At 39.9% G+C, this 20717-nt stretch overlaps 2 long non-coding RNA genes across 4 annotated transcripts in view; both read right to left on the bottom strand.

The window, feature by feature from the left end:
- The window catches only part of LOC136845349 (uncharacterized), a 753869-nt gene that overhangs the window by 363474 nt on the left and 369678 nt on the right, over window positions 1-20717 (bottom strand). The window lies entirely within an intron of this gene.
- On the bottom strand, window positions 1869-8811 carry LOC136844708 (uncharacterized). Its single transcript, XR_010854974.1, has 2 exons — window positions 8590-8811; window positions 1869-2019 (listed from the first exon to the last, which is right to left on the bottom strand). It is a non-coding gene; the product is annotated as an uncharacterized lncRNA (long non-coding RNA).

The following is a 20717-nucleotide window of genomic DNA, read 5'->3' as shown; positions in this document are numbered from 1 at the left end:
GAATTTTGCTGGTTTCCTGCAATTGTTAATGGGGCTGACGTTAGCTTACAGAGCGGTGAAGGATTACAGGTTTCGTATTAAACTTTGGCTTCATGATGGTGATGGTTCCGTTATGTTGCTGTTCATGGTTAAAAGTTTATGGCTAGGTAAGTATGGAAGAATATATTTAGTTCTTTAATGACAGAGGAGGGCGCAAGAATTACATAGCCAAAGATTACCTCCAAATATATGGGAAGTTATGTAGGACTGTTAAATGATAAAAAGCAATTCCAGTCCTCCGGAGCTTAAACAAGAATTGGTTATACTATACAGTCCCAGTCACAGCTGGTCATAGGTACCCTTCAACAATTGCACGACACTTCTTAAGGAACTGATTCAACGTTGTTTTAAACTTCCCGTCTGTAACCAGAAAACTTTATTCCTTTCCATTCGTTAAGTGGATTCTTGAATTATATCTCGTTTTGTTTCTTGGTCCCTAGACATCTTTTCCCTCTCGAATTTTTTCATCCTCCCCCGATCCGATCTACAATAGTTCGTTCTTTTTAGAAACTCTTCCCACTGGCAGTTCGTCCTATTCATTTTGTTTAAATAGAATTAATTTATTATCTGAGTCATTTAAGAATGCCAAATTAAACGTCGGCATTAGTCTTTGTAGAACAATAGCACCATAATATTTTCCTGTTTATCCTCCTACAAACACTTACTTTAGTTGTTCTCTTTCCATCAGCCGGTGCGCTACTTATGAACAGTCCTTTATGTTTTTTTAAAACAACTTTCTATTTTTTGATCTTGTTTATTTATTTATTTTGATATCTATTTGAAAAGGTTAGGAACGTCTCCTTTTTCGTTTCCTTTTGCTATAATCTGATGGAAAGTTTTGAATCTTTTCTAAGTCCTGCCCTTAAGAACTCTGGCTTCATTTTTAGTTGTCTGTAAAAGAAAACTATTGAGATGGTTATTTGTCTGTCCGTCCGCCCCTAGATCTTAAAAACTACTGAGACTAGAGGGCTGTAAATTGGTAAGTTCATCATCCACCCGCCAATCATGAAACATACCAAATTGCAGCCCTCTAGCCTCAGCAGATTCTATTTTATTTAAGTTTAAACTCAGTCATGATCGTGCGTCTGGCACCGCTATTGGTGCCAACAACACAGGCCACCACCGGGCCGTGACTGAAAGTTTCATGGGCCGCCGATGAGAGCTTTATGGACCGTGGCAAAGAGTTTCATACAAGATTATACGCTGTACAGAAAGCTCAATTGCTTGTTCTTTGCATATGGTGTAATTTCTAAGGAAGCACTGTGCCGTCCTGTGTCATCATATTATGACCTAATGTCAACGGTATTTTAAACAACTTTACCATGCGATCATCTCTAAAACGCGTTAAGATTTGACATTAATCTATTTTCTTATGGTGTTAGTTTCTGAGTTCAAGAAGCGCAACAGTCGTCAGAGTTGTCAATCATTCATACTTAAACTGCGTCTTACTAGATCGCATTTCAGCATAGATAGTGTGCCTAAATTAATAATAAATGCCTTCGCAATGTCATGTTACTAAATAATGCATTGCTTCCGGTTGGAAAAATCCAGTAGTGAGCGAGATCATATAATAAACCCCTATACGATTGTTTAGCAGAGAAAAGAGGAGATAATGGATATTGAAGAGAAGTTAAAGATATTTTTACGTTTTTCCGTGGTTTTAGTTTGAAATATGCTCTGTGAGACAGGTAGCAACAATTTAAGTTAATTTAGCCTTGTGGTTCTGACTTCGTGGGTACGGGGAAAACGTAAAAAGAGAAAACAAAGGAGAATTTCATATGAGCATAGGGCTCTGGTTACTGAGGGAAATATTACGTAAAACACGTGGGCAAATTTAAAGGAGTGTATTTACATAAATGATATCAGTACGGGAAAGAGGAACTCAAGTAGATTACTATCCTGAAGGAGATTCCTACGGGATTGAATGAAACTGGGGGATTCCAGACACAGCCAGAGAAGCTTCCACGAAATAGGATCCCTCTGAAATGAGAGATATGCACATTATACGCCAGTAATGAGAATAGACAAAAGAATAATGAATTCGAGGCTGCACTGAGGGTGCCAAAGGAGTAATAAAGAATTAATACTGCCGATGCAAGAGGTGCCCGGACATTAGACAAGGGAGATTTCTGGCTTTCTCTTTAAGAAAATATTACGAGACAAAAGCGTGACTGAAATGGGGCTCTTCCAGGGCACTTTACCTTAGCAGATTTTCCGAGGCGTGTAGAAGGCGGTCCGTGGATGACTTGCGATTTTCGAGGACGAGTTTCTTCCACGTGGTGAGATGCTAGGGCTTCCGTAAAGGGGGGCGATGGGGTCTCCTCGAAACCCAAGCAATGGCGTTTGGGCTCGAGGAATACGGTCGAAGGGCACGAGGAAAGTATACTTTTGAAAGGGCCACGTGGTTAGGATGCAAGGGCATCGGTGGGGCCAGGTGTTGGGGACGTCTTCATTCCATATCTTCCAGCCCAAGGTGTGTGTGGACCTCGTGGGCTTTTGCCTTTATCCTCCTTTGGGGCAGGGGTGCGCCCAACACAGATGCTTTGACTCATTGCACCTGCTGCCCGCAGGGGAGGTTTTGGCCTGTAGGAGAAACGCCCAAGCCAGATTACTTTTGCCTCGAAGGAAAGATCTTTATCAAAAATGGGAGCGCCTTTAATCTTTTAAACCCTGTTTTTAAGTCGATAGACAGATGGTCTATCGATCGGCCGGCTGGCAGTAAATGAAACACAACAACAACCAACAACAACAAAGGAGGGGGAGGCAATTTGCTAGCGAATTCTTGCTAATCATAATACCTCCCCATACAAGATGATGTACATACCTCCTTCGGGTGTGTACATCGATATTCAAGAATGAGCGGCAAATGCTTTACGTTACTCTACATTCTGCCTTGCAATGAACTTTACTCCTAAGGGTTTTATGAAGCTGCGACGTTACTTTTAATAACACATTGGGACAATTTTCGTTAACAGAACGCAGTGATTTAAACACTTGCAAAAGAATAATTACTTTAGATTTGGTTACCCACTGGTAACTTTATAATGTGACTCGAACAATTGTGAATTATAGGGCCAAGTATATGAGGCTATGGCCAACAAATGAAAAGAAATGGTTATTGTTCAAGAATTAAAATACACGGTTACTTAATTTTAGATAAAATGCATGCGGTTAGTACAATCTGCCTTGAAGAGGCTGTGTAAATGAAAAACAGCGTTTATTTTTGTAAATGACATCCCCTTTTACGATACTGTAATGGCTATACATATTCGCATTGATAATATATCTTCGTTTTAACGTATTTGTTTAGCCGGCCCCACACGGATTTTGACAGCCGTATGCGGGCGAGAGAGTATTCGCGAGGTTTTAATTCGCTAACCTTAAACTACGCTAATTTTATGCGCCCACTGCCTACTCAATGTTATGACGGGCGAGCAGACAAAAGATGTGGGGTAGGACAAACAGAGATCTTGGAAGGAATGGAAGGGGGAAAAGGGATAATAACAAAAGGATAATTACCAAGACGTTATGAATGAAAACTTGACCGCATATGAAAGGCGGACACGTCCCTCAGAGCTTACGAAAGGGGTATTTAAATCACAAGGGCAAGAGTTTATGACTCATGATTCATTAAAATAAAGATAACTAAATGACTAAAAGAAAGTAAATGATATTTGCAGAAGAGCTAAAGGAAAAAGAGTGAGGGTTTTATTGTGTTAGGCGGAATTTATCGTCCTTTCGCCTATAAATTACGGCCCGGACTATCACTTCAGTCCCAAGGCGAGAAAGTGCACCGAAGGCGCGACTCCTTCAGGAGGGCTGACACGCACGCCCGGTGCCAAGGTATGGGCGCAAGGGCGTGCCACTTCTCACTTTGTTATTCTTAATGATTTATACATTGTGGGGAATGGTATCCCGTATTTTAATTGCCTCTTGTGGGGGTAATTTAAGGGAAGATTAATAGAAGGTGATAAGAGATAGAAGTTCCTGAGGAACGGAAGAAGATAGAGGAGGGCCTGACATCCCCTTCTGGATTAGGGGTGCCAAGACCTTCGAAAGATGAAATGGTGGCACAGGTGCCATGGGAGCTCTAGAGCTCTTTGTAAACTACCTGGAAATTCCCACGCCCGTGGTAATTTCGCCTCGAGTCTTTCTTAATGGGACAGTCGTCCTCGGCCGGGAAGCGGAGGGCCCGCGATCGGAGGGCGGCACGGAGTACCACCTGGGCCTGCTGATGCGACAGCTGACGCAGGAGTGTTCCGTGCGGGTTCTACCATGATCCGTCGCGGCTCTTGTAGTTCATCGGCCAAGTGAGATATGGCAGAATCCTGACTTGCAATTGCGTCGGCGACGGCTGAGGCAGAGAGGAGGCGGTCGGGGGTGGCGTGAGCGGCTCGCAGGTAACGATGACCAGCTCAGGCACGGTTGCGCAGGCCGCACCTGCAGGTGAGCTTCCGCGGTGGTCGGAGGAACCGTCTCTCTGACCGACGCTGGTAGCGGTGCCAGGCCGGGGAAGAGAGGGGTCCTGAGTTGATCCCGTGAATGGGGATCGGCGTAGCGCTCTGGCGCTGGCACCAGGGCAGAGTCAGGCGCTATCAGAGGTTTCTTGGGCTCGCCGGTCAGGACGGACGAAGCTTGGCCCTGCTCGGGCATGCAAGTGGCACCGGCAGGAATTTGGCATCTCCTGAAGGGAGATTTGATTGGGGCCCTGGCACTGGCACCGAGGCAGGGCCGGGCACTGAAATTGGATCGGGAACCGATCGAGGGGGCCACTGTACATCGTACTCAGGTGGCACTGGTGGGGACTGCACGTCCTTCTGGTACCCAGGGGCGCCAGTCTTGACTGAGGAAGAAGCGGGGAGGATTACTCGCGCCCGCGGCATGATTCGGGAATGTGGACCCCTAGATTGTCGTGATTTCGGTGGGGACTGGAAAGTCCTGTCCCAGGATGACGTCATAGCCTCCGGGAGATGGCTTGCTACTGCAAGATTGCAAATTTTGGATTGGTGAGGTCTTGTGACTCTCAATTGGACCGGGAGTATCATTTTAAATTCATTTATTCCTCGATCGTGACGAGTTTTCGTCTATTGACGATAGCTCCGTAGGGAACTCTGTCCTTCGGATGAGGGAGATTTGTGCGCCCGAGTCCTCGAAAGCAGTGACTGGCGCGCTGGGCCCGCTACTCGTGGAGGGGCCACGTGATACAGGCCCTTCGGGCGGAGGGCCTAATGACTGGGGATCTGTGACGGCCAAGGCGACGGTGGGAGTATTTACTTTATTATTGCGTGGGCATTTTGCCCATGCGGGAGAATGGCCATAGACCTTGCACGCCGTGCAAAAGGTCTGGCTAAAGTCTTTCCGCGCTGCCCCTGTGGAGGGCGCAGGCGAGTTATTTGTCGGTTTTCCGGGAGAGAGAGGAGCCGGTTTCTTGTTCCGGCACTGTTCGGAGGAATGCCCCGTTTTCTTGCAATAATGGCACGTCAGGGGCTTGCCCGAGTTTCCAGCCTTAGGGGAATTTGTTCCTCCGAGGAGGGGCGGGGGATTTATTTTCCGCCCCATGGATCCTTCTTGAGGGTGGTGAGTTTCCCACATGTCTGCTATTCGGCAACACTCGGTGAGTGTTGGTGGGGCTTTTTCCACTATATGAGTGGCGAGGGCAGGAGGGGCGAGCGCAGGAAATGCTCGACTTAAACCGCCGAGTACCGGGCGGTGTTAGTGGCTCCTTCGAATCGAGCCATTTTGTCAACGCCCGCTCAATGGTACGCCCAATCGACCAAGTCTGGCCTGCTTCTCTGGGCTGCTTTTCCAACGTCTCCTCCACCGCTCGGTAATCTCGCACGCCTTCAGAACTGCTTGGCGTACGGGCTTCCAGTTTCCGATCGTCTGGCGGAAGGGCGTGGTAGGCAACGAGGGCCTTTCCGCCCAGGAATTTAGTGAGAACAAGGGAGAGTTCCGCTGGGGAGAGATCGCAGCACTCCAGGACTCGCTCGCCCTTTCAAGCCATACTCGGGTTCGACTCGGTCCATTTTGGCATGAACGAAAGTGAGCTTGGCTGAGGGCACCATTCCCGCGGCAGGGGCGGGGGTGGCGGGCTGTCGTTCTAGCACCTGGAGCTCATGGGGCGTTCTCTCTCTCTGCACGGTCTTTTTCCTCCCGTTGTTCTTGAGCGATCTGCTCTCTCTCTCTCTCTGCACGTTCTTTATCCTTCTCCTGCTCTTGAGCGATTCTTCCCCTCTCTCTGCACGCGTTCTTTATCCTCCCGTTGTTCTGAGCGATTCGTCTCTCTCTCTCCTCACGTTCTCTTGCTCTCTCCGCCTTGGCATCGCCCACTCGCTCTTGAACCCATGCTCTCAGATCTTGCCCTCGATAGTCCCATGTCCTTCCCAGCGGACATGTAGAATTTGAAATCCTCGTTTTGTTGGGCTCTGGTATTAGCCATCTTGGAATAATGGGTATAGGATATGTCTGAAAAGACTCAGGTTGTCTGAAAAGACTCAATTGCAGGAATCTGAAACACTCAATTGTTCAGACTGCAGGCGAATGGATCTGTCTGAATACGACAGGTGATTAGTAAGTCTGAGGAGACTTGTTGAAATTTGATATGTCTTGAAAGACATGGTTGTTCTTGGCGAACGAACTTTTTCATATGTGTCTCGGAAGACGTAGTTGATTTTGTCACGCTCGGACTTGGCCGGCTGTAGCGTGAAGTTAAGGGAGTTGTTCTAACGAACTAGAAATGATCAGTCCCGTAAGGGCTTAGATGTGTGAACTACGCTATATAATGTCTCAAAAGGACTTAATTTTGGGTTCCCAGAGAATGAAAGAAATTCGCCACGCATGCACGAGAATTTTTGTATGAGTCTCTGAGGACTGGGGTTTGAAGAATTTCTCGCCTAATGCGACGTAGAATTTTAGGAGTCTCTAAGGACTGGAATTTGAGAAATTCTCGCCACGCACGACGTAGAATTTTAGAGTCTCTAAGGACTGGAATTTGAGAAATTCTCGCCACGCACGACGAATTTTAGGAGTCTCTAGGACTGGAATTTGGAGAAATTCTCGCCACGCGCGACGTAGAATTTTAGAGTCACTCAGGACTTGGAATTTGTGGAATTTGGAGGAATTTCGTCACACGAGAATTTAGAATTTTAGGAGTCACTTAGGACTTGAATTACGATTCGTCCTTTTAGACTTAGAAATTACTAACGGGAAACCCAAAGAAAAATGTTTGCTGGGAAATGAATGGGGGGAAAAAAATGCTACACACGCGGGCATGGGGGGGTGGGGGGGTGCAGGTCGTTTGGCCAACACCGAGGTATTTTTAGATTCTGGGTGAATGAACCCGATATTTATATACCGTCTGGGATTCCGGGAATTTCCCAGTCGTCTGAGAGGATAACAATACAATGGCCTAGTAATTTTCCCAAGCGGAGTTTAAATTTCGCTTTCCTAACACCTAACTCGAACTAACTACACTGAGAGAATTTTCAGCAATGCAAGCTGACTTCGTCGTGTCCCACGTGGGAATTTTATTCGCGTCTAAATAACAGTTCGCTAATTCGCAATAAGTAAAAGTTATCACAGAGGAATTTCAAATGACTATTCCTCAAGCAAGAATATGGCAAGGATTTTAACACAGGAATTTTTTCACTATTCCTTGAAGCAAGGGATGGTTAGCACTGGTTATTTCCTAACTACCTATCCTGAAAGGCATGCATTAACGAATCTAATACGGCGGTTCTTTTCTCTCAGTGATTACATGCGTCCCTATTTCTAATTCCTAGGAACAGTCACGATTGTAAAAAGGTTTTGCTAAGATTAACACATTACTTACGTGGAATTTTCTGGATCTGTGTGCTGGTTTTACACAAAAAGGTTCGTAATTGTCTCGTACCCAGCTTAGCTTTGCTAATAGCTGATCTGGCACGTTGCAAATGCAATAAAGCAACACTAGGGAACTGCAACTGCAAAACGAGATCTATGGCCAGGTCGCCATTTTTACGTTTTTCCGTGGTTTTAGTTTGAAATATGCTCTGTGAGACAGGTAGCAACAATTTAAGTTAATTTAGCCTTGTGGTTCTGACTTCGTGGGTACGGGAAAACGTAAAAAAGAGGAAAACAAAGGAGAATTTCATATGAGCTTAGGGCTCTTGTTACTGAGGGAAATACACGTAAAACATTAGGCAAATTTAAAGGAGTGTATTTACATAAATGATATCAGTACGGGAAAGAGGAACTCAAGTAGATTACTATCCTGAAGGAGATTCCTACGGGATTGAATGAAACTGGGGATTCCAGACACAGCCAGAGAAGCTTCCACGAAATAGGATCCTCTGAAATGAGAGATACGCACATTATACGCCAGTAATGAGAATAGACAAAAGAATAATGAATTGAGGCTGCACTGAGGGTGCCAAAGGAGTAATAAAGAATTAATACTGCCAGTGCAAGAGGTGCCCGGACATTAGACAAGGGAGATTTCTGGCTTTCTCTTTAAGAAAATATTACGAGACAAAAGCGTGACTGAAATGGGGCTCTTCCAGGGCACTTTACCTTAGCAGATTTTCCGAGGGCGTGTAGAAGGCGGTCCGTGGATGACTTGCGATTTCCGAGGACGAGTTTCTTCCACGTGGTGAGATGCTAGGGCTTCCGTAAAGGGGCAAGGCGATGGGGTCTCCTCGAAACTCCAAGCAATGGCGGTTGGGCTCGAGGAATACGGTCGAAGGGCACGAGGAAAAGTATACTTTTGAAAGGGCCACGTGGTTAGGATGCAAGGGCATCGGTGGGGCCAGGTGTTGGGGACGTCTTCATTCCATATCTTCCAGCCAGCGTGTGTGTGTGTGGACCTCGTGGGCTTTTTGCCTTTTATCCCCTCCTTTGGGGCAGGGGGTGCGCCCAACACAGATGCTTTGACTCATTGCACCTGCTGCCCGCAGGGAGGTTTTGGCCTGTAGGAGAAACGCCCAAGCCAGATTACTTTTGCCTCGAAGGAAAGATCTTTATCAAAAATGGGAGCGCCTTTAATCTTTTAAACCCTGTTTTTAAGTCGATAGACAGATGGTCTATCGATCGGCCGGCTGGCAGTAAATGAAACACAACAACAACCAACAACAACAAAGGAGGGGGGGGGAGGCAATTTGCTAGCGAATTCTTGCTAATCATAATAATATAAAAACTACTGATCCTTTGCCTTATACTTGAAATTGCGAGGACAAACGTTCAAACGTTTGCTGACAACAGATACCTTTTTTCCGACCCCTTGACAGAAGGAGAGAGGAGAGAGGGAACAAGATTCCCCAAGATGCCTTCCAGAGATCTATGTGTATTTTTGGGGGGATCTTAACTTTAGAGTAATTTCATGTAATTCCATCTTCTCTCAAGGTTGACACTTTTTTAAAACCTTATGCTGTGACGTTAAAAGGAAGCATGTAGTTTCTCTCTCTCTCTCTTACCTAAAATAACAGAATTCTCCTAGTATGAATAATACCTTGTACATATATTGATTATGTCCTAACCAACAGTTGCTTTGCAATAAGGTTTGAATCTAACCGTGGCAGGCCTTTTATGCGTAAAAGTAAATTATCACTTTACATAGTTGAAATAACTAACCTGCGTGTGAAATATCGGAATATGTCTTGCATTCTGTTTCATTTTACTTAGTAGATTCAGTTATATTTAAGATTTAGCAATAAGGTTTCCAGTAATTTTATATTTCGATTCTCGACTTGAATGTTAAGCCGTGTCCCAGATGTGTTTCTTTGCAAAGAGAACAAATCTCGAACACAATTTGATTCGAGTATTTTCGTCCTTTTATCCTTTGCACCCCAATCCATTTTACTTCCTTTCCACTATATCTTTCAGCTCCTTTTTTCACTCTGAGCTCTCGCTCTCTGCATCAACTTAAAGGTTCCAATTTCTTGTTCCTTTGAAGCAGCGTTCTTCTCTCGCATCGTTTCCAGAGCCGCGCGCCGTTTCCCTGCCGTCTCTCATTCGTGTAACGCTTTTCCCTTAATCCTTTGCCTCCACGTCGAGCATGTCTCTGTCTCTTCATAATTGATATTCCGCCCTTATCCTGGTTATTGAGCAACAGGTGCTGCTTTAACATTGTCCGCTTTTTCTGAACTGCCGTGTCACTAAAAGAGTTTTGCAGATGTTTTGGGATATTAACCACACCGGAGTGTAAGGTCTTCCGATTTTTCATGAAGACATTCCCAAGCGAAAATAGGATAACAGAGAAGCGAGTTTCAGAAACAAACGAAAATACAAATAAGATTAATGTAATACAAAACCAGTTTAGTGCATACAGTCATACATTTGAGGTTGATCTTCAGATATGAAGTTATGAATATATGTATAGTCTATATATATATATATATATATATATATATATATATATATATATATATATGTGTGTGTGTGTGTGTGTGTGTGTGTGTGTGTGTGTGTGTGTGTGTGCGTTTCAATTACCGAAGTCTAATGTGGGGCAAAATAAAAGAAGCCGTTGCACGCACGTTCGGCGTAAAGTTCTAAACTGCTGTTCTGATCATTTAGTAATTTGTTATTATCGGTTAGTTGCTTGCACAACCAAATCTTGAAGAAACCAACAAGTGGATCTAGAATAATCTATTTGAAGTCGTTATTTTACTGACTAATCTTTTACATCAATTACAGGAAGCTGACATCAATTAAAGGGAGTTGATCTGGAAATGCTCTTACTTGCTGGAGAATAAGTCAGATTTGGATTTTCATGTTAGATCAGCCTTCGCTTAAAAAAAGTTTTCGTTATTAGAGGAGACGAGTAAAAAAGAAAAGCATTAAAGATACTTGGGAAACCCATAAGTACATCACAAGAGTAAAAAATGCCGATTCTTTAGAGCAAACAAGACGATAAAAGACTCCTCGACACACGCTATGAAACGTTGTAGAAAAAAAAAAAAATATATGATACAGCTAAAGAAGTACAGAAAAACGTTCTAAACATTTTTACTGCGCACCTAAGTGCCATAATATGATTAGTTTTTGCTCGGCAATACACACCCTTGCACTTGAAAGTTTGAAAAAGGAGAGCATTTCTAACACCGCTACACCTCGAAATGTAATTTAGCGTTGGATGATTTGCGGTCTCAGGTTTATTTAGATGAGCGACGTGAAAAGTCTCTCATTGTCGAATGTTAGACCATTGTCATCAAGTTTTCATGTCAAGTCGCTTTGATGTACATTACTGATTATTGCATAGTATTAATAATAGAGAAAAGAAAAAACAATTAAGGCACGTGATTGTTTAGCGATGGTTCAATTCTTCCAGCAGGAATTACAGTACTAATATGAAGAGCAGTTTGCCGACGGATCATGATCATTATGAATTTTCCCATAACTGATGAGCGATTTTTACCAGCGTCGTTCCGTCCGAAAAATTGTGAATGAAATCATAGAGAAATAAATCTGCCATGAATTCAGTTAGCGTTACGATATTCAGATTATTAAAGCAATGTTCATTTTTATTCCACTAGTGATGTTGATGAAACGAGGACATTATCTGAGTGATAATTCGGGCAGAAGGTTATTTCCAATAAAGGAGCGAAATCCATTGGAGACTGGATGAGCAGTATTGAATATAGGACGAATGTTACTTGAGATCAAACTTCAGAAGTATCGGCAGATGAATGAAAGCAGACTGTTACACTAAAATATATATATATATATATATATATATATATATATATATATATATATATATATATATATATATATATATATATATATATATATATATATATATATTTTATATATATATAATTTTTTTTTGCTAAAAATGGCTTCCAATTTGACAAACCATATCACTGTAAAAGGTTCCATGTACAATGTCTGAGGATACAGTTTTTTAAATCTTCGGACATATGTTGCTCAATAATGCGACATCTGGCAACATTAGAAACAATGTCTTATTGTGATTTTTCTTGACCTCTTATAACTGTCAATCATATTCTACGATAATGAAATCATTGATACTTAAATGCGGTAGTAAGTTTAAGTATTATGTCCGTTGTAATTTGCAGCGACAGGAGAGCAAAATAAATAACGTAACTTACCAAGCAACCTTCAAATGAATTTATGACATCATTGAACGGAATATTTTCTAATCGGAAACGCTTTCTTCCATAATGAAATCAAGAGTTAAATTTGAGCTTTGTCGAAAAGGAACGAATGCATTGTTATGTGTGAGGGAGAGAGAGATCAGTTTTATGTCAGAGAGCAGAAGAGAGAGTCTTTCTGTTGTGAAGAGCAGGCCAATGTACTGAAGAGCTAATTTCATTTTTTTTTCTTTTAGAGACTGAGCGATACTATATTTGTGATATGTTTTAGCAATGGAGAGAGAGAGAAGAGAGAGAGAGAGAGAGAGAGAGAGAGCCATCAAGAAACATCCATCTGTTCTCGAAGCAGTTGCTGCCCTTCACATCATAGAGAACGCTCTTGTGGATTTAAATAGATTTAGACAACCTACCTAGGACAACATTTACTGCCATTAATTCCAGCTGACTTTTAACACCGTGAAATACAAACATGAATGTTAAAATTAAAGAAATTAGAATTACCTCGTATGATGATGCAATAATAAGCTTGTTCATAACGGAAAACGAGTAAATATTGCCATTCTGATGAATAGTACTATTTGAGATATTATCTTTTGATCTCTATGAACGAAGTCAAAGAAATTCTGATTACTAAGATGCGAAGTATCTGAACGTTTTGTTTTGTCAGATTTAACGTGATAATTTGCATTGTAAGACCAGATTCGAGTAAATTTACCGAGATTTTATGTGTTTTCTGTATAGAAAAAATTGAAATTCGAAGAACGAAATCTAATGAAAACTGATCTTCACTTTTCTTGCCAGTGTACAATTGAATCAGATACTGAAGAAAGGAAATGCAAGTAAATTTCAAAGTGATATTTCAGTTCTGTACCTGCTGAAATTACAAAGTTAATGTTATGTCCGTCTACCAATAGGAGCAAAGGAGAAAAAAGAATAACATCTACTATTTCTTCTGCCTTTATATATCTGGTATATTTTCTAAGGGGGTCTTTACTTGCCTGTGTGAAAAATCCTTTGTCTTACTTATTTCGTAGTGTGAGGGTCACTGTGATCAGTTTTATGTCAAAGGCAGAACTGAGCGTCTTTCGAAGAGCAACAATGTTGAAGCCACTTCTTTTTCGCATTTCGTGCCTCTGTGATGGTTTTCATTGAAACCAAAGGCGCAGTCAGCCATCAGCCATCTGTTCTCGTGCAGTTTTCATCACAGCTACGTACTGGCGGAGATAGACAAGAGACAATTTGATGAAGGGAGATGCTGGGGCTGCTTTATATGTGTTCTATGATGTAGCATGCTCGTAAGTATGGATACATATTTGGATATTATCTGGAGGAATAAAAAAATGTTCTTAACTAAGACGAAACTCGGTAACTATCTGTCGGTCATATTTGATGAAATGTAAAGAAGACCAGACGCGCTGTCTAACACAATTTTATCGTGTGTTATTTTATTATAGTCTCTGGGTTTAATTAGAGACTGCTCCATCTAGAATGAATCCATGAAGGCAAGATTTCTTTTTATGACCTATAAATAGGAATTATGACTTCTCGGGCATGTTTAATCGTTAGACTTATTTTCCAAACTTACTTCTCCTCACACAAAAAAGAGAAGCGTTATCCGGCAGCCCTCTTTGGAAGAGGCATGTGTAACATAAAAACTCCAGGCAAGTCAACTTCAGACACATCGCTTGGCGAGCGAGACTCAGCCTGAAGTGTCCCAAAGCCATTTAGTGACAACTTAAAATGGCATATATGGGAACTTCTTTTATATATTTAAGTTTATATATATATATATATATATATATATATATATGTTTTTTTTTTTCTTAGATACTTTCAGCTCCAAGTTGTGCCTATTCAACAAATTCAAAAGTGAATTCAGTTGCGAGAATTCTTAGTTTTAGGCGACTGCACACATACTTCCCTAAATGAAGGATTATATGCGACGACCTTTTGCCTAAGAAATATTCCTATTGAATAAGATACGATTTTAGTTTTCTGTAAAAGAAAACTATTGTGCCAGTTTTGTCTGTCCGTACGCATTTTATTCTGTCCGCACTTTTCTCTGTCGCACTCTTTCTGTCCACCCTCAGATCTTAAAAACTACTGAGGCTAGAGGGCTGCAAATTGATATGTTGATCATCCTCCCTCCAGTCATAAAAAATACCAAATTGCAGCCCTCTAGCCTCAGTAGTTTTGATTTTATTTCAGGTTAAATTTAGCCATAATCGTGCTTCTGGCAACGATATAGGATAGACGCCACCGGGACCTGGTTAAAGTTTCATGGGCCGTGGCTCATACAGCATTATACCAAGGCCACCGAAAGATAGATCTATTTTCGGTGGCCTTGATTATACACATTAGCGGCTGTACAGAAATCTCGATTGCGCCGAAGAGCAAACTTCTGCGCATTTTTTACTTGTTTATATTACTGTCAATAACAAGATCGGAATCCTGAATATTTATCAACTAAGTTAAACAATTCTCAACTATTACCCTAAAATTTGGGTGTACATTTAAAAACAATTTTTGAAACTTTATCTTAGCTGAAAAGAAGCATTATGATATATGAATTTAAAAACGAAAAAATCAAAATTTCATATTAAGATTAAGGCTTCAAGTCCTTTCTCTTTCACAAATTTGAACTCCTCGGAAGTTGTGAAATTAAAGATGGAAAGAACACAGTCTCAGAAAGTCATCCCATTACGTCTTCAACAACAACAATAACAACAATGCCAACAACTTCTTTCCTAAGAAGCTTCTTCTCTCACAAGTGAAAACAAACAACTGGGAATGGAGAGGAAACGCCCATCCAGAAAAATCGCTGTTTAATCAAAGTAAGTTTGAAAATAGTTTGTTATTTTTATTAATGCAATGAAATTCTCACCGATGCTTTCCTCCTTTAAGACTTCATGAAAGCTATGTATTTCAAATAAGTGAAGGTGGTTTATGTGCGTATCAAAGAGAATCAGACTATACCTAATTCCATTCAAGCATAAGCATTTGGCACAGTACTTCTTGTGACTTAAAGCAACATTTTTAAGACGAAAGCAAACTGGAGTTATTTGTTTCTGAATGTTCTGTGAATCTCTCTCTTTCTTTGCTCTCAGTTTATGAAATAAAATCTTAGCAAACTGGTATGAAGAGGAAACAGAAAAGGAGAAAAGTAAAATGAAATCCTTTTTCTTTGGGGACAATAGAAAGGAAACCACATTCAGACTCCAGACCGAGCCCGTCAGTAGTTCCATAAAGAAGCAGACAGACATCTCGGAGAAAATAAAGAACTTCAACAAAATCCACCAGAAGTGTCCTTCAGCATCACATCCCTTCCAGTTTAGTCTAGAGTTTATAAATAGAGTAGAAAGACACCGCGGATTAGGGGGTGATTTCTTGAGACTACGAAGAACAAATGCCTCTTCTCTCTCTCTCACCAGCGTATAGAGGTCGAATGAGGCCCCACTATTTAAACGGATTCCTTTGTTTACGTTCGTGAATTCCTTGGCTTTGTTACTCTTAATGAACGTATCTGAAACCTGCATTGTATCTTCAGTTTTGTTCTTTTAAGCAAATTGCTATTCATTTCAGCATTTTCTGCAGTGGTATTTATTTAATTTTCATTATTCTTTTTGCAGTTTAGTTCCCTTGGTTATGCATTTCTTGGTTACTTGGAAATTTTTACCGAATTAAGTAATTACGACGAGTGAAATATTAATTCATTTTTCTTTTTTCATAAGAGCTCATACCACTTCGATTGTGGCACTCACCTACATTACCACAAGAAATGTGGTTTTCCTTTATTTAATGCGTTGTTATCCATGTTGAATATAATTACACTTTCCTGTTACTCAAGATATTTATGCTGCAAAAAATAAAACTAAACAGACTTCCTTACTGAAAGAATTGAATAATGTATGTTTTACGTTTCTCTCCCCACGAATCGAAACGTTTAAATGACTTCCATTTCGTTAACACCAAAAAGGAAATATTCAAGATGTATCATTTTATGGAGTCGAGACCACTTTCCATTTCATCTCTACACACAGATTCCTTTTTCCTTACAAAATTTAGCAGAATATCATACAAGGGCTGGGCCCCTCTCAACAACACGAGGTCTCGTGTGCAAGCCTGTGCACCGACCTACCAAATAATGGATAGTGCAGACTTTTCAAGTGTAATAAAAAGTGTAACTATGTTAAACGTTAGATGCTCAGCTTAAAGAAACAGTATTTGAAAAATGGGGGAAATCTTCTCCTTCCATTAGGTTTTATTCAGCGGTAGCACAAAGGGAAGGCGACTGTAAATCCTTATCACGTGAGTAATTAGCGTTATTGCTGCTTCATGTACCTGCCTGAGAATGAGGTATTTATTGCAGGCTCATTAGATTCTAAATTAAGCGCATGAAACTGATAAGGCATTTGGGTAGCAGGTTCTAAATATCTCTAAATAAATGGACCACTTTTCCCTCCTGCAGAAGCAAGTAACTTTTTTCATATTCAAATTTTATTCAAATCATTTACGTTCTTTAATTTTTTCTGTTCGTTTTTTTTATTCAGTATAGAAAATGAGTTTTAGTTTTGCTTGAATGAATGAAGGGGGGGGGATAGGTTAGAGTGAGGGTTCGATTACAAATCGATTTAAACCCTGAGGGTCCCCCCGGAAGGAAGATAAGGTTTGGAAGGGGGTATAAAGGGGGATGAAATGAAGGTATAAGGAGAAGGATAAAGAATGGGACAGACCCATTTGTCATTGTGTATGTAGTGTAATGTTTGTAGTTCTTTATGTTAATGTTATTATTGGTTCGATCTGTGTGGGGTGAATTGAAATAATGTTAGATACTGTGTCTGGGGGCTCGGAAAGGTTTACTAGTTTCCTAGTTTTAGGCTCCAATATTGGATCGTCCTCCCTCTCTCCCTCCTTGCAGAGGGGGGGGGGACGGGAGGGGGGACTCAGACCACGGTGCTATACATGGTTTGCGAATGTGTTTGTGTTAGTTAGTTTTGCTTTCTTTGTAAGTATTTGGAAGAATTCCAGAAGCAAAGGAACGTATGCAATGCAATTGGTCACTTTGGAGACTCATTTGTCATTGGATCATTTAGAAACATCATAGGTTCCAGGTTTTTCATTCGATTACGCAATAAAACATGAGTTGTTACACATTTGTTAAAGCATACTGTTTTCGCAACTGTAAAATGTTTTCGTGCATGGTAACATACATTATATATAAGTGTATATACAGTATATATATATATATATATATATATATATATATATATATATATATATATATATATATATATATATATATATTTACATATAAATATATATGTATATTTATGTATATATATACATATATACATACTTACATACATACATACATACATACTGTAACTACTTATTAAATTTTTTCTTTGGTTTCTCTTTGACGTAAGTTAAATTTTCATCTTTACATAAGTCACGAGAAACTGCTTGTTGGTTCTTTTCGCTCCTCTCAAGGATTTTGTATTTATTGTTATATAGTTGTATTTATCCGCTTGTTTCTTTTTTTTCATATTTCAACAAGCGGAGTATCGTCTTCAGTAATTGCCTCTTTCGCCCGATGGTTTTTCGCTGTTTTTCTTGTCGCCCTTACTTGATGTGGGGGAGTTTTCCATCAGGGAAGGATTGATAGTTTTGGTTCCCCGAAGGGAGGTTCAGCATCCTATATTTCCTCTGCACTCTTCGTCATTTGTTGGCTGCAACACTGCTTTCTGGCCAAGGCCAGGACTTTTAGACGCTCGCTTTTTTTTCAACGTGAGGCTGCTGTTGGTGGAGAGGGTGTGCCTTGTGCCCTCTTGTGCGAGCTTGTCTGTGGGTTTTGCTTTTGCTCACCTGTGAGCGAGGCCCATCCCTTGTGTTGACGAGTGCACTGCTGTATCCTTCGGGAATCGTCAGGAGGTCTTCTGAGGCCGGAGAAGGGTGAGCATCCCCTTTTGTCTATATTTGTTCTCTTCTGTGAGTGGACTACCCCGTCGGAGCATTGCTTCAAAGCACCAAGCGGAAGCTCCCGTAGGAACTTTTATAGACCGTTTCCCTGACTGAAGCAGTTTCAGTGTATTTTCACCATATTTGGTGAACGTTTATTAATTGTATGAATTAAGGTGTATCTCAAATGTTTTGTAAATATTAGTGTTAAGGAAAAAGTCAGTTATTAGTGTCAAGTTTCTTCACTGTGTCTCCGCCTATCGTGTACACGTGCATGAGTGTTGATTTTCTACTACTGTGACATTTCTCTCTTACTCTTCGGTATAATAGTTAGGTAGGAGATTGAGGTATGTGTGAGGGTATTGTACATGCTTGTATGTATTTTTTTCTAGTTCCTCAAGCAGGTTTTCGGGGACACTTTAATGATTAAGTTTGTTTTGTAAATAAATAAGTGTTAAATCGAGGCATTTTATCCTTTTTGTCACCCTCTTTGAGTGTGTATTACCTAACGTCTAGTGTGTGGTAAATCTTTGTCTGGACTGGCAATTGATTTATTGAACAGAGGACCTGGTTGAAAAATAATAATAATAATAATTTGTAGCTCTTGTTGAAGAGTTCTTAACAGTACATACATAAACTGTATATATAAGCGAATCCCACAGGAAAAAGACAGGCAGAAGTCCAGTACCAAGCGCTTTCACGTTTATTGACGCATCGTCGGGGCACGAATGAGACACAAATATAAAGAAGGTTACAAAGTAAACAAAAAGAACATGAATACCAGATGGTCAGTTGTCAAAGGGTAATAAACAGAAAGTTAATCCAGGATAATCCAGGATCGAGCTGTCACAAACTGAACCTATGACCAAACAAAAAAGAAATACTAAAGTTAGGCTTACAAAATCCAAAACATGTATAACCTTGAATACCAGATGGTTAATTGTCAGGGGTTAAAAAGAAAAGGTTAATCCAAGGCAAACCCGGGATTACCCGGTTACAAACTAATCCAAATATATACTTAACAATAAGGCAAGCGGAATCTTACCCATTCAAATTGCAGAAACATGTATAAAAATTAATAAAAATTTCACCTTTTCAGTCTTTCGAAAATCAACTAACATTGCCTCTTTTGTTCATTATTATTCCAATCACCATCAGAATGTTAAATTCTCTGTTTTTTCTGGAATGTTCTTAAGGGCTTTACGTGTTTGTAGCCCGCAGTTCATTGATGCTGAGATCCAAACTATTTATGATATTACTTTGAAACTTAAATACCCAAGGACCTTTGTAGATGTAGCATGGAAAAGAGCCAGGAAAACATTTTATTTAACTAATAACAAACTGGAATTCAGCGAGCATAATATTCTCAAATTACCGTATGATGAAAGGTTTTTACAAATTCTTAGAATTTTAAAGCTTTTCAACATAAATGTTGTTTTCAGTAATTTTAATGTTAAGAGTTTAGAGATAAAAAAATTCTCCTAAAGAAGTTTCTGGCTGCATCTATGAAATTCCTTGTAAAAAATGTGATAAAATATATTATGGACAAACTGGAAAACCACTTTCACAAAGAATCAAATAACACCAATATTCTGTGAGAACTGGCCAAATATCGAATGCATTATTTGTACATATAAGAGATTTAGATCATCCTATCAACTGGAGTAAAGCAAGACCTTTAGTCCCGTGCAATGACACAGTTAAAAAGAATATCATTGAATCTTGTTTTATTAAGTCAAATAATGAAAGTGTTCTAAATTTAAGTCTTGGTTTATTTAAACTTGATGCTTTAATAATGAAAAAAGTTGTTGATAAATATAAGCAAAATTAATATTAATTTTTATACATGTTTCTGCAATTTGAATGTGTAAGATTCCGTTTGCCTTATGGTTAAGTATATATTTGGATTAGTTTGTGACCGCGTGATCCCGGATTTGCCATGGATTAACCTTTTCTTTTTAACCCCTGGCAATTAACCATCTGGTATTCAAGGTTATACATGTTTTTGGATTTTGTAAGCCTAAACTTTAGTATTTCTTTTTTGTTTGGTCTTAGGTTCAGTTTGTGACAGCTCGATCCTGGATTATCCTGGATTAACTTTCTGTTTATTACCCTTTGACAACTGACCATCTGGTATTCTTGTTCTTTTTGTTTACTTTGTAACCTTCTTTATATTTGTGTCTCATTCGTGCCCCGACGATGTGTCAATAAACGTCAAAGTGCTTGGTACTGAACTTCTGCCTGTCTTTTTCCTGTGGGATTCGCTTATACACTGAAGTCACGTGCATCTACTGTGATTTTTTAAGCATACTGTATATATATATATATATATATATATATATATATATATATATATATATATATATATATATATATATATATATATATTGATAGATACATAGATATGTGTGTTTTGTGTTTTATGATAGGTAATATTGTACAGAAGTGAGTTTACAGATAAATAAGTTTATATATATATATATATATATATATATATATATATATATATATATATATATATATATATATATATATATATATATATATATATATATATATATATGTGAATATTCTGTAAAAGTAATATGTGTTCTGTATTTTTTGTTATGTTGTCTGTATTTTTGATATGAT

The sequence above is a fragment of the Macrobrachium rosenbergii genome, chromosome 13 (assembly GCF_040412425.1).
Source record: "Macrobrachium rosenbergii isolate ZJJX-2024 chromosome 13, ASM4041242v1, whole genome shotgun sequence".
In the NCBI taxonomy this organism is placed as follows: domain Eukaryota; kingdom Metazoa; phylum Arthropoda; class Malacostraca; order Decapoda; family Palaemonidae; genus Macrobrachium; species Macrobrachium rosenbergii.
Note: the sequence above shows the minus strand (reverse complement) of the source record. Positions and strands in the feature narration are given on the sequence as shown.